General features: G+C 35.0%; 1 pseudogene; it reads left to right on the top strand.

Moving 5' to 3' along the window:
• The window catches only part of LOC107713558 (centrosomal protein of 120 kDa-like), a 38,385-nt pseudogene extending 35,206 nt beyond the window's left edge, over positions 1 to 3,179 (top strand).
• The last annotated feature ends 6,698 nt before the right edge of the window (positions 3,180 to 9,877 follow it).

Raw genomic sequence — 9,877 nt, 5'->3', positions numbered from 1 at the left:
AAGAGGGGTCATGGACGGGTCTTCCAGCATGACAATGACCTGAAACATACCGCCAAGGCAACAAAGGAGTGGCTCAAGAAGAAGCATATTAAGATCATGGAGGGGCCGAGCCAGTCTCCAGACCTCAATCCTGTAGAAAATCTGTGGAGGGAGCTAAAACTTCGAGTTGCCAAACGACTGCCAAGAAACCTTAAGGATTTAGAGAGGATCTGTAAAGAGTGTGCACTGCTCAAGAAGGCCACATGTACAGCCCGTTTAAAGTTTGCCAAAGAACATCTAAATGATTCAGAGAAGGAGAAAGTGCTGTGGTCAGATGAGACCAAAATTGAGCTCTTTGGCATTAAAGTGGGCACTTTATGGGTTATTAAAGTGGGCTATTATGGGTTATGAAAGGTTCATATTTTGGTTCGATCCATGTGTGAGATGATAATATAAAATGTAATAAATGTATATGAAGAGTTCATTTGCAAAAACAGATAACTCCGTTTTTAACAATTCTCAGAAATCATGTTTTTTCATTGTGCATTCCAGTTAATCTTAATCAAAGTGCAGTTGGGTTATTTTGACTAGTTTAAAAAATAACTTTAAAAAAAACCCAGCTAACTAACACAATAAAACACAATAAAAACATGATAACAATAAAAAACATGATTTCTGACCATTTTAAAATCTGTTTTTGCAAATAAACTTCATATAATATAATAAATTATATTATAAGATAGCGCTGAAGTGAACAAACCCTGGAACATAAGCTGCTCCGGAGCAGGTTATCTTCAGAGAGCAAGTTACTATGGTTACTTACATACCCTGAAAGTAACCGCTGATTTTAGAACGGAAAGCTGAGGTTATCCGCTCGCATATCCTCAAACATACCCGGGTATGCCACATAACCTGCTATTTGGAATACACCCATGGAGACCAACTACAAACAACGTCTTACCTCTGTGCTTGCCAACAAGGGTTTCTGCACCAAGTACTAAGTCATATTTTGCTTGGGGATCAAATACTTATTTCACTCACTGAAATGCAAATCAATTTCTAACCTTTATATGTGTTTTTTCTGGATTTTTTGGTTGATATTCTGTCTCTATACGTTAAAATAAACAGACCCTTCATTTCTTTGTAAGTGGGCAAACTTACAAAATCAGCAGGGGATCAGATAAATATTTTCCCCACTGTATATTTTAGTTTGATAATAATCTTTTGTATTTTTAGGGGATTTTATGCTACTAAATTATATTTATGGAATAGCTATGATCCATTTATTACCTGTTAACGACATTTTGATCATTGACCTGAAAAATTAATTTCCAGCTCAAACTCATAAATCTTACGTTTGATCTCTTTTTACGAAGGCATTTGTCAGATTATTGCTGAAGTGGGAAAAAAAGTGAAACAAAAAAAAAATTCAAAAAGTTTAATTTTATTATTATTAAATGTTTTTTCCAAAATGTGTTTTACTCTAAAACTTTAAAAATCAAAGCTATAAATCTAAACAATTTGTGTTCCAAATTTGAGGTTGATATCACAAAACATGAGTCAGATTTTTATTTTTATTTTTTGGATGTAATACTGAATGTTTCCACTAGATGAAATTCACTTCCCATTCGTTTGCAACGCGTCATTTTTTTGTGTTCACAGTGCCAAAACCTTTGCCAAGTTTTGTAACGTTCCAATAAAGTTAAACATTCTAAATAACCAAAACGTCATTTTTTTTTTTCTTCAAAAATGACCGAAGAGCATTATAATATAACCAAAATAAAAGCTGGTGAAAATGAATTTAAAACAGCCATAATATTTGTAATTATTAGTATTAGTATATTTTTCTTAAATGTTGTTGTTGTTGTTTTTACAGTGAAATATTACAGTAGTTTTTGTTTCTTTTTATCAGAATTGTGAGATATAAATTTAGAATTACAAGAAAAAAGTCAGAAGTTTATATCTCGCAATTCTGACTTTTTTCCCCTCAGAAATAAAGATAAAAAGAGATAAAGTTGCAATTATCTTTTTTCTTTTTTTATCCTATAGCAGAAACAAGCTTCCATACAATAGTAATATTTCTTATTTTGTTTAATATTTTAATTTATTATTATTATTTTCTAGTCATATTGATTTATAATCACAAAATTTTGGGCCAAATTGTGCAGCCCTACAAACAAGCACCGCAGGGGTTTTTTAAATCATATTTTAAACCATAATTGCAGTTTTTATCAGAAAAATCATATTTTTTTTCCCCGAATCGTGCAGCTGTATGACAAACTTAGATAAGCAGAAGTTCTGGAGTCCTCAGAATGAACATGGTTTCAATTTGGTTTGAGTGCCAGCGTTACATTTACAACCTAATGTCGGCATGAAATCAGAATTAACCGTTTTTATCATGTTTTTTGGGGGATTTTGTTTACAGTGTAATCTATAGTATCTGTAGTTCTGTGTCTCATTTGATCTCATCATATGGTGTTATTTTATGGGCTGCTCTGACATCAGCCGTGTTAATAAAGCCTGATTGATGGATGGATGGATGGGTTTGTTTGTTTGTTTGGTTGTTGTTTGATGGATGGATGGATGGATGGATTGATTATGATCAGGCTGAAGCAGCAGGAGGAGCCGCGTGGCGCGAGGGAGAAGGCGCAGGTGTGTGTAAACGAGAGCTCAGATGAACACGTGACGCGTCTGCTGGAGGAGAGAGACACTGCTGCGCACCGGCGTCTACACACACAACGACAGGATCATCTCTGAGCTCGACCGGCAGATCCAGCAGGCCATGAGCCGCAGGAGCACCTGATGATTTCACTTCCTTCAGGTTTCGCTCACAGTTAGATGTGTGTGATTTCAGCAGGTGGCGCTGCTTCTCAATAAATCATTGCTGGATTATTAACACTTTAGAGCTTCATAAGCCTTTATATGTGACTTTATTTATTGTGTGTGTGTGTTTTTTATTTTTGTATAAACAGGCTGTTTTTTTTATGTGTCAGGGGGTGTGAATATAGTGTGTTAAAGCACTAGTTGATTCTGTCATCATTTACTCGCCCTCATGTTGTTTTAAACCCGTTTGCTCTCATTTCTTCAGGATCTTGTCAGTCGTGAACTCTGGTGTGAAAAAGAGCAGCTGAACGTTCTTCAGAAGTTCTGTTTGTGTTCTACAGAAGAAATAAAGTCACGAGTTTGAGTAAATGAGCACAGAATCCAGGGTTTCTGTGGGTCTTAAAAAAAAAACTCAATTCACAGGTCCACAAATTAAAGTCTTAAATCAGAGCAGAAAGTCTTACGTTCGTAAAGTCGTGACGTTAAATGTTGCACGAACTGCAAAACATGAATTTCTTCCTCAGCATTTTGTCTTGCTTTCCAGCAAATATCTAAACATCCTTAAATCAAGAATCATTTACTGGAGATGAAGATATGAAGTCTTGTTTTCTGAGAAATTTATCAAAATGAGTCTATGATTAAAACAAGAACATATAATTGCCAATAAGTTGATTTTTCTGACTCCTTTGACATATATTTGTTCTTGTTTTAATCATAAACTCACTTTTTGGATCAGTTTCTCAGAAAACAATACTACTTATTTAATTTTGCTTCTGAGGTAAATGTCTTTTGATTTAAGAATCTTTAGACATTTGCGCCTTTGTTGTTGTTGTAAAATGCATTAAACGTAATGGAGATCTGTTGGAAGTTGTTACAAGATACAAGATAAAAATACAAGATATCTTCCCACCTCGGGTCCAAAGTAGCAGGTCAATAATGTGATAATTAATGACTGAATAAATTCTGATGTCTTGTAAAATTTTGAACGTAGAGGGTTTTGCATCAAACCTTTTTAGTCTGGCTTTCCTGTAATGTCATATATGATTATTTTCTTCAGGAATACTTGTAATGTTTTTAAAGAAGTGTCTTCTGCTCATCAGGGCTGCATTTATTTGATCAAAAATACAGAAAAAAACAGTAATCTTGCAAAATGTTATTAGAATATAAAATAATGGTTTCTATTTTAATATCCATTAAAAATCCTTCTGATCCCAAACTTTTGAACGGTAGTGTATATGTATATATATATATAACAGATTTTATAATTAATGTTCATTAATTATAATTATAACTATTATTAACAATATTACCATATATATATAATATTAAATTCATTTTATAATTATTTTTAATTAATTAAAAGTATATAATTATAAAATTTGCTATTCAAATTTTAGTGTCAATTGCTTGCATTGATTTGTTTGTGAAAGTGTTATAGAAATAAAATATATATATATTTAAAGAAGTATAAAGTTATGAACAATATTAACATGCATATATAAGATTATAAAATTGTGTAGACGCATGCTCTTGGGCTGCTCTGAAGGTCCAGACCCTCAAAACAAATGAGCATCTCCGTTCATCTGTTCTCTGAAGCAGTTCCTCCACATAATACGCTTATTACAGCATTTTACGAACTAATATTATTGTAAGTGTTCCTCTTAACTCGGCCCTTTTTTCATTGGAAGAATAACACGCAGCTGCTGACAGTGTAAGTGCTTTCATGCGGTTTATTTCCACCAGTGTTATTATTCTAATGCGCTCATGATAGAGCTTGATCGTGAACTCGGAGCCGAGCGTTGATGCTGTTTCTCCTACTGTACTGCTTTCTTCTCTCATTAGAGCTCTAACGAGCGCCGTAACCAAATGTTTCCAATTAGACTTTTTGGAGACGTTTCAGAAAGTCCAAGCTTCTTGCTAATTGCTTGTGAAAGTGTGACCTCGGAGCGCCGAGCAGGAAATTCCAGAGCGAGCTAAAGCACATTCACATGCATGTTTTCACAACAATAACTCTCATCTGATCATTTGTTTGGCCTGCGGTTCACAGGTCTGCGTTCCCATGGCCGAGCGCTGTGATTGATGCGCGCGACGCTCCTCTGGGAACGCTGTGCTGTCTGAAGAATTATTAAAATACTTGTGCAAGAGAAAACAGGTGGAGAACGCCACGACGTTCAGACGGAAATAAATTCTCCACACTGTGCTTGTGATGCTGTGCTGAAACTCTGGCTACGGCTCTGGTGTCGCGGGTCGAATTGCATTGGTTTCCATGCACTTCATTATTATTTAGTACTTCCTCTAACTTCTTTAAAGTCTGGCTTTCAAACCTTTGTGTGGGTAAAAGATACTAATTCTTAGCCAACTCTACAATTCAGCACCCACAAAATATGGAATGAGGTCATGCTAAATATAGAGTTTGATTAATTCACACACCAAACCCCCCCAAAAAAAAAGATTTTTTTTTTTTTACAGAATTTTTGACTGAAAATAAACCAGATAAACACATTTTCTGGCCAAAATCTGTTTTAAATATATGCTAAAATGTATATTGTGAACATTGTAAATTTAAAATATATTTATTTCCCATCTAGAAAACCAAAATATATTTAAAAATGTATTTCAGGGGGGAAAAAAACAAACAAAACATTTTCAGTCTTACAGTAGCCTATATTTACACTATGCAAATGTGGAAGGTATTAATTATTATAAATTTTTATTAAAGCATTTAAAATATATATATATATTTTTTTTTTATTATATATAAATGAAAATAAATTTATATAAATGTATTTTACCAAATATATTTGGTAAAAAAAAGGCCATTTTTTATGTATATATATATACAGTGGGTACGGAAAGTATTCAGACCCCCTTGAAAGAGAAATTTATACTCGGAGTCAGTTACCATGGTAACTTACACTGTGAACCTTACCTGGTCGGGAGCAGGTTTTCTTCGTTAAACGAGGCTGCATTAATTCGTAGGGAGTTACATTTATGTACATCGGGAGATGATTATTTTGGTTATTTATTTATTTATTTATTGCCATATGGGTTCCTTGGATGATTCAGAAGAAAAATCTCAAAGTTGTCATCATATTTTAGTGTTTGACGAGCTACACTAAAGCTTTTCTGTTTTTCACGTGACTCTTTGCTGTTTTTCAAAGTGTTGATTTTTGTCAAACTGCATGGAGACTAATGAGGGTCAGTGAAGGAGTCAGTATGACCCCGACTCAAAAGCCTTTCCAAAACACATCTATGTGTCGAAACACTGCATGCACATTCATGACCCTCAATGAGAAACAGCCACCAGATTTTTAAGAATAAATAAATAAATTAGTATTTCAAGCAGAACATCGAGTGTGGGTTTCTACGCGACGTTTCCCATGAGCGAGAATATAAATCAGCATCTCGTTCATCTTCCTAACCTAAACGCCCAGAAGAGCCTTGAACTCTAATAATTGTGTGTAATTGGCAGCGGAGGGACGTCCAAAGACTACAGCGGAACCAGGGGGCCGAACTATATTAAGACGAGTAACTATTGCTCTAATAGCAGCCGAGCCAAAGCAAACACAACAAGGCCAGAAAGCGCAGGAATAATGTTGATGTAATAAGCTCCGATCATTCACGCCGTTTATGAGCAAACTCGAGCGCTCCACATGAAAGCCGGACTCCAGAAATCAGTGTTTCTGCTGTTTGCTGGAGAAAGGTGCGTGATAATAAATCAGATGCGCTCGGGTCAGACGAGTAACCCGGGACAGCTGCCCAGACACAGACGCTGGGGGACTCGACCTTCCCGCAGGGGCCCCGGCCCCGGAGCCCACCCTGATTCATCACCGCAGCTCACGCTTCTGCAGGAACACGAGCAAAACTCACAGTCCTGTTCATAAAGAGGAAAACAGCAGCGCGCCAGACACTCCTGACCAAAAACACAGTCAGATTGTGTTTCTGATCTCAGTCTGATCTCAATAAATTTATGTTAAAGGGGATCAGATGCCCATTTTCAAACAAGTTGATATGATTCTTTAGAGCAGTGGTTCCCACACTTTTTGCAGCGTGCACCCCTTTTCTGCTGCTAAGTTTGTTTGGAACTATTTTCGTTAAACAAATCGAGTCGAAAATCACATTGACATTATTGCACTAAAATATATGCCCTAAGTCACTTAATATTAACTACTCGTTTGAAGTCTTGTTTAAAATCAATGTCGAATTTACAGTCGTACTGATTTTCGGGGAAAACTGCACTCTCTTAGTCGTGTCATGTTAATTAATTAGGCTAGGCTTTATGTAATAAATATAAAAACGCATTTTTTTTTTTCGTATGTTTCTTCTGTGTGCAGTTGTTCATTTGTTTCGATTTCTCCATGAGATTGTCTCACGTGAGTCTCAACTGCCCCGACCTTGTTACTATTGATTATCCATTATGAATTGCTGTTTAGGCCTACACCAAGTGTAATAAAATCAGAATCATTCTCAATGAAATTTTGGTGCTTCCCTAATTCGATGTTTTAATAAGAACATAGTTTGGTTAAAATTTCTCAATGGTAGTGTAAAAAACACCTTTTTTACCCTATCAAAATCAGCTCTTTTCAGATCAAGCTGTTTTGGTGCATGTCCCTTTAAATGTTAATGAGCTCTGCTGGCCCCGCCCCTCTCTTCCCAGCTGCTCTCAGAGAGACTGTTTACTTTAGCCGCTTTCATGTGAAACTTGCTAATTAGCACATTATTAGGAAAGGCGATTTACAAAGATTCATTAAAAAAACTAATACTCACTTCTGATTTAAGAAAGGGGTAAAGATTTTAGTAGATAAAAAAAAAAAACACGGTGGATCTTCATCATTATAGGGTGGTTGTGTACACACACTGCCAACACACATTTCAGTTCAAACAACTTGTAAAAGTGCATGTAGCATCCTGCGACCCCTATAAGTATTCATTTGTTAAATATTACGGTAATCCATCCTTTAGCTAATTTGGTGTTTCTGGTCAAGAATGGCTTGTAAATCTCTCATAATGCTATATGATCAGCAAATCTTGGATTTGATCTTTTAATCAACTTGTTTTCTTTGAGTTAGCACAGGTCTTGTGTTTCTTTTTGGCACTGATTGATCGTAGGTCTCATTGATCTGAGCTCATGCTCCTCAGTTTATGAGTGAAAAAAGCATTGTACTCTTAAAAATAAAGGTTCTAAAAGAGTGTTTTCACAGTGATGCCATAGAAGAACCAGTTTTGGTTCCCCCAAGAACCTTTCAGTGAACAGTTCTTAAAAGAACCATTTTTTCTTAGTGTGAAGAACACTAATGGCCAAAAATATATTGGTTGAAAATTTTTAGCAAATATATTTGTAAATTCTGGTGCTCTACAGTTATTTTTGACCAAAGAAAATGTAGATTTTGATTTTTTTTTTTTTTTTTAGAATTTTAGTACTTTCTCGAAATGTAACGGAACTTGATAAAGGTTTTGGCACTTCTAGTGGAAACGTTTGGTACTGCGCCCAAACATAATCTGACTGAAAGTTCATTTTTGGTGATATCAACCTCAAATTTGGAACACAACTTATTTAGATTTATGGCTTTGATTTTCTCACATTTTTAGAGTAAAACATGTTTTGGAAAATATATTTCATATAAAATTTAACATTTTGTGCATTTTTCATGAACTTAAACTTCTATAACTTTTGTTTAAATTTTTAAAAAATAAAAAAAAAATGGTTAAAAAAAATCTTTTGACTGAGGGATAAATATTTTTTTTAAATAAAATAATTGAAAAATAAAAACAAGTTGACAAAAAAGCCAATATAGTTGACAAAATTTGATAATATAGCATAACAAAGAATTTATAATTTTTTGTAGGCCGGTCATTTTTGACCAAGGAAAAAAATACCCAAAAAAGTAAAAAAAAAAAATTTTAGGGGGGAAAGAAGTGAAATTGTTCTACCCTGTGTGAGTAAAGTCACTTTATGAATTTAGTCCAATTCAATAACATTAAGTAGTATTTTCAGGAAAAATAAAACGACCAGAACACAACATGAGAGATGAATACTAGGATCATTTAAGGTTGATCAAATACAATCGACCAGTTTAATGCTAATCAAAGTTTGGTCATTACTTTATTCACAAGAACATTTTTATGTACAAAAATGTTGAAATCATGCAAACAAAATCTGGATTTGAGCAGAACACATTCTGAAAATACAGCACAAGTCATGATTATCAGACATTCACGTGATTCATCAAAACTGAAGAGATTCTGTGTGTTTAGAAAAGGAGCACAGCTGCATTCAGTGACTTTGGTTTGAGTGAAACATCAGAAAGATCATCCATGACTTCCATTAAAAGTGTCTCACGATCATATTAAAGCTCTAGGAAACACAAGATATAAAGTCGATCTGGGAATAACAAAGTAAACCCCACATTCAGTCTGTGACCGCAATGATTCGATGTCGGTGCGTCAAACAGAGTGGAAATATTAAATAATCATATTAATTGTCAAAAGTGCCATACAGCATGATATGGGAGAAATATAATATTCAGAATTTACATTTTATACAAAGGAAAGTCATTTTTGGTGAAGCAGTCACTACCCTTGTAAGTCATGATGTCTAATGGTGCAGTTACACAGACGTGATGCGTTTCTGTCCAAACAGCGGCCTCACAAAGCAGGAAACCACATCTATAGATATATATATTATATATGAATCATTTTTTGTATGCTGGGCAGACCCTCAACACTGCAAAAAGTGACGTTCTTCCTCTGTATTTTATATCTTGTGTTCCAGTACAAATATTTGTCTATATATATATATATATAGTGTGTGTGTGTGTGTGACTGATAAAGTGTGTGTGTGTGTGTGACTGATAAAGTGTGTGTGTGTGTGTGACTGATAAAGTGTGTGTGTGTGTGTGACTGATAAAGTGTGTGTGTGTGTGTGACTGATAAAGTGTGTGTGTGTGTGTGTGTGTGTGCGTGCGTGCGTGCGTGAGTGTATGTGTGAGTGACTGATAAAGTGTGTGTGTGTGTGAGTGAGTGAGTGAGTGAGTGAGTGAGTGAGTGAGTGAGTGAGTGAGTGAGTGAGTGAGTG

The sequence above is a fragment of the Sinocyclocheilus rhinocerous genome, unplaced genomic scaffold (assembly GCF_001515625.1).
Source record: "Sinocyclocheilus rhinocerous isolate Xijiao unplaced genomic scaffold, SAMN03320098_v1.1 scaffold1049, whole genome shotgun sequence".
Classification (NCBI taxonomy): domain Eukaryota; kingdom Metazoa; phylum Chordata; class Actinopteri; order Cypriniformes; family Cyprinidae; genus Sinocyclocheilus; species Sinocyclocheilus rhinocerous.
The sequence above is the reverse complement of the archived record's forward strand: the minus strand, read 5'-3'. Positions and strand labels throughout refer to the sequence as shown.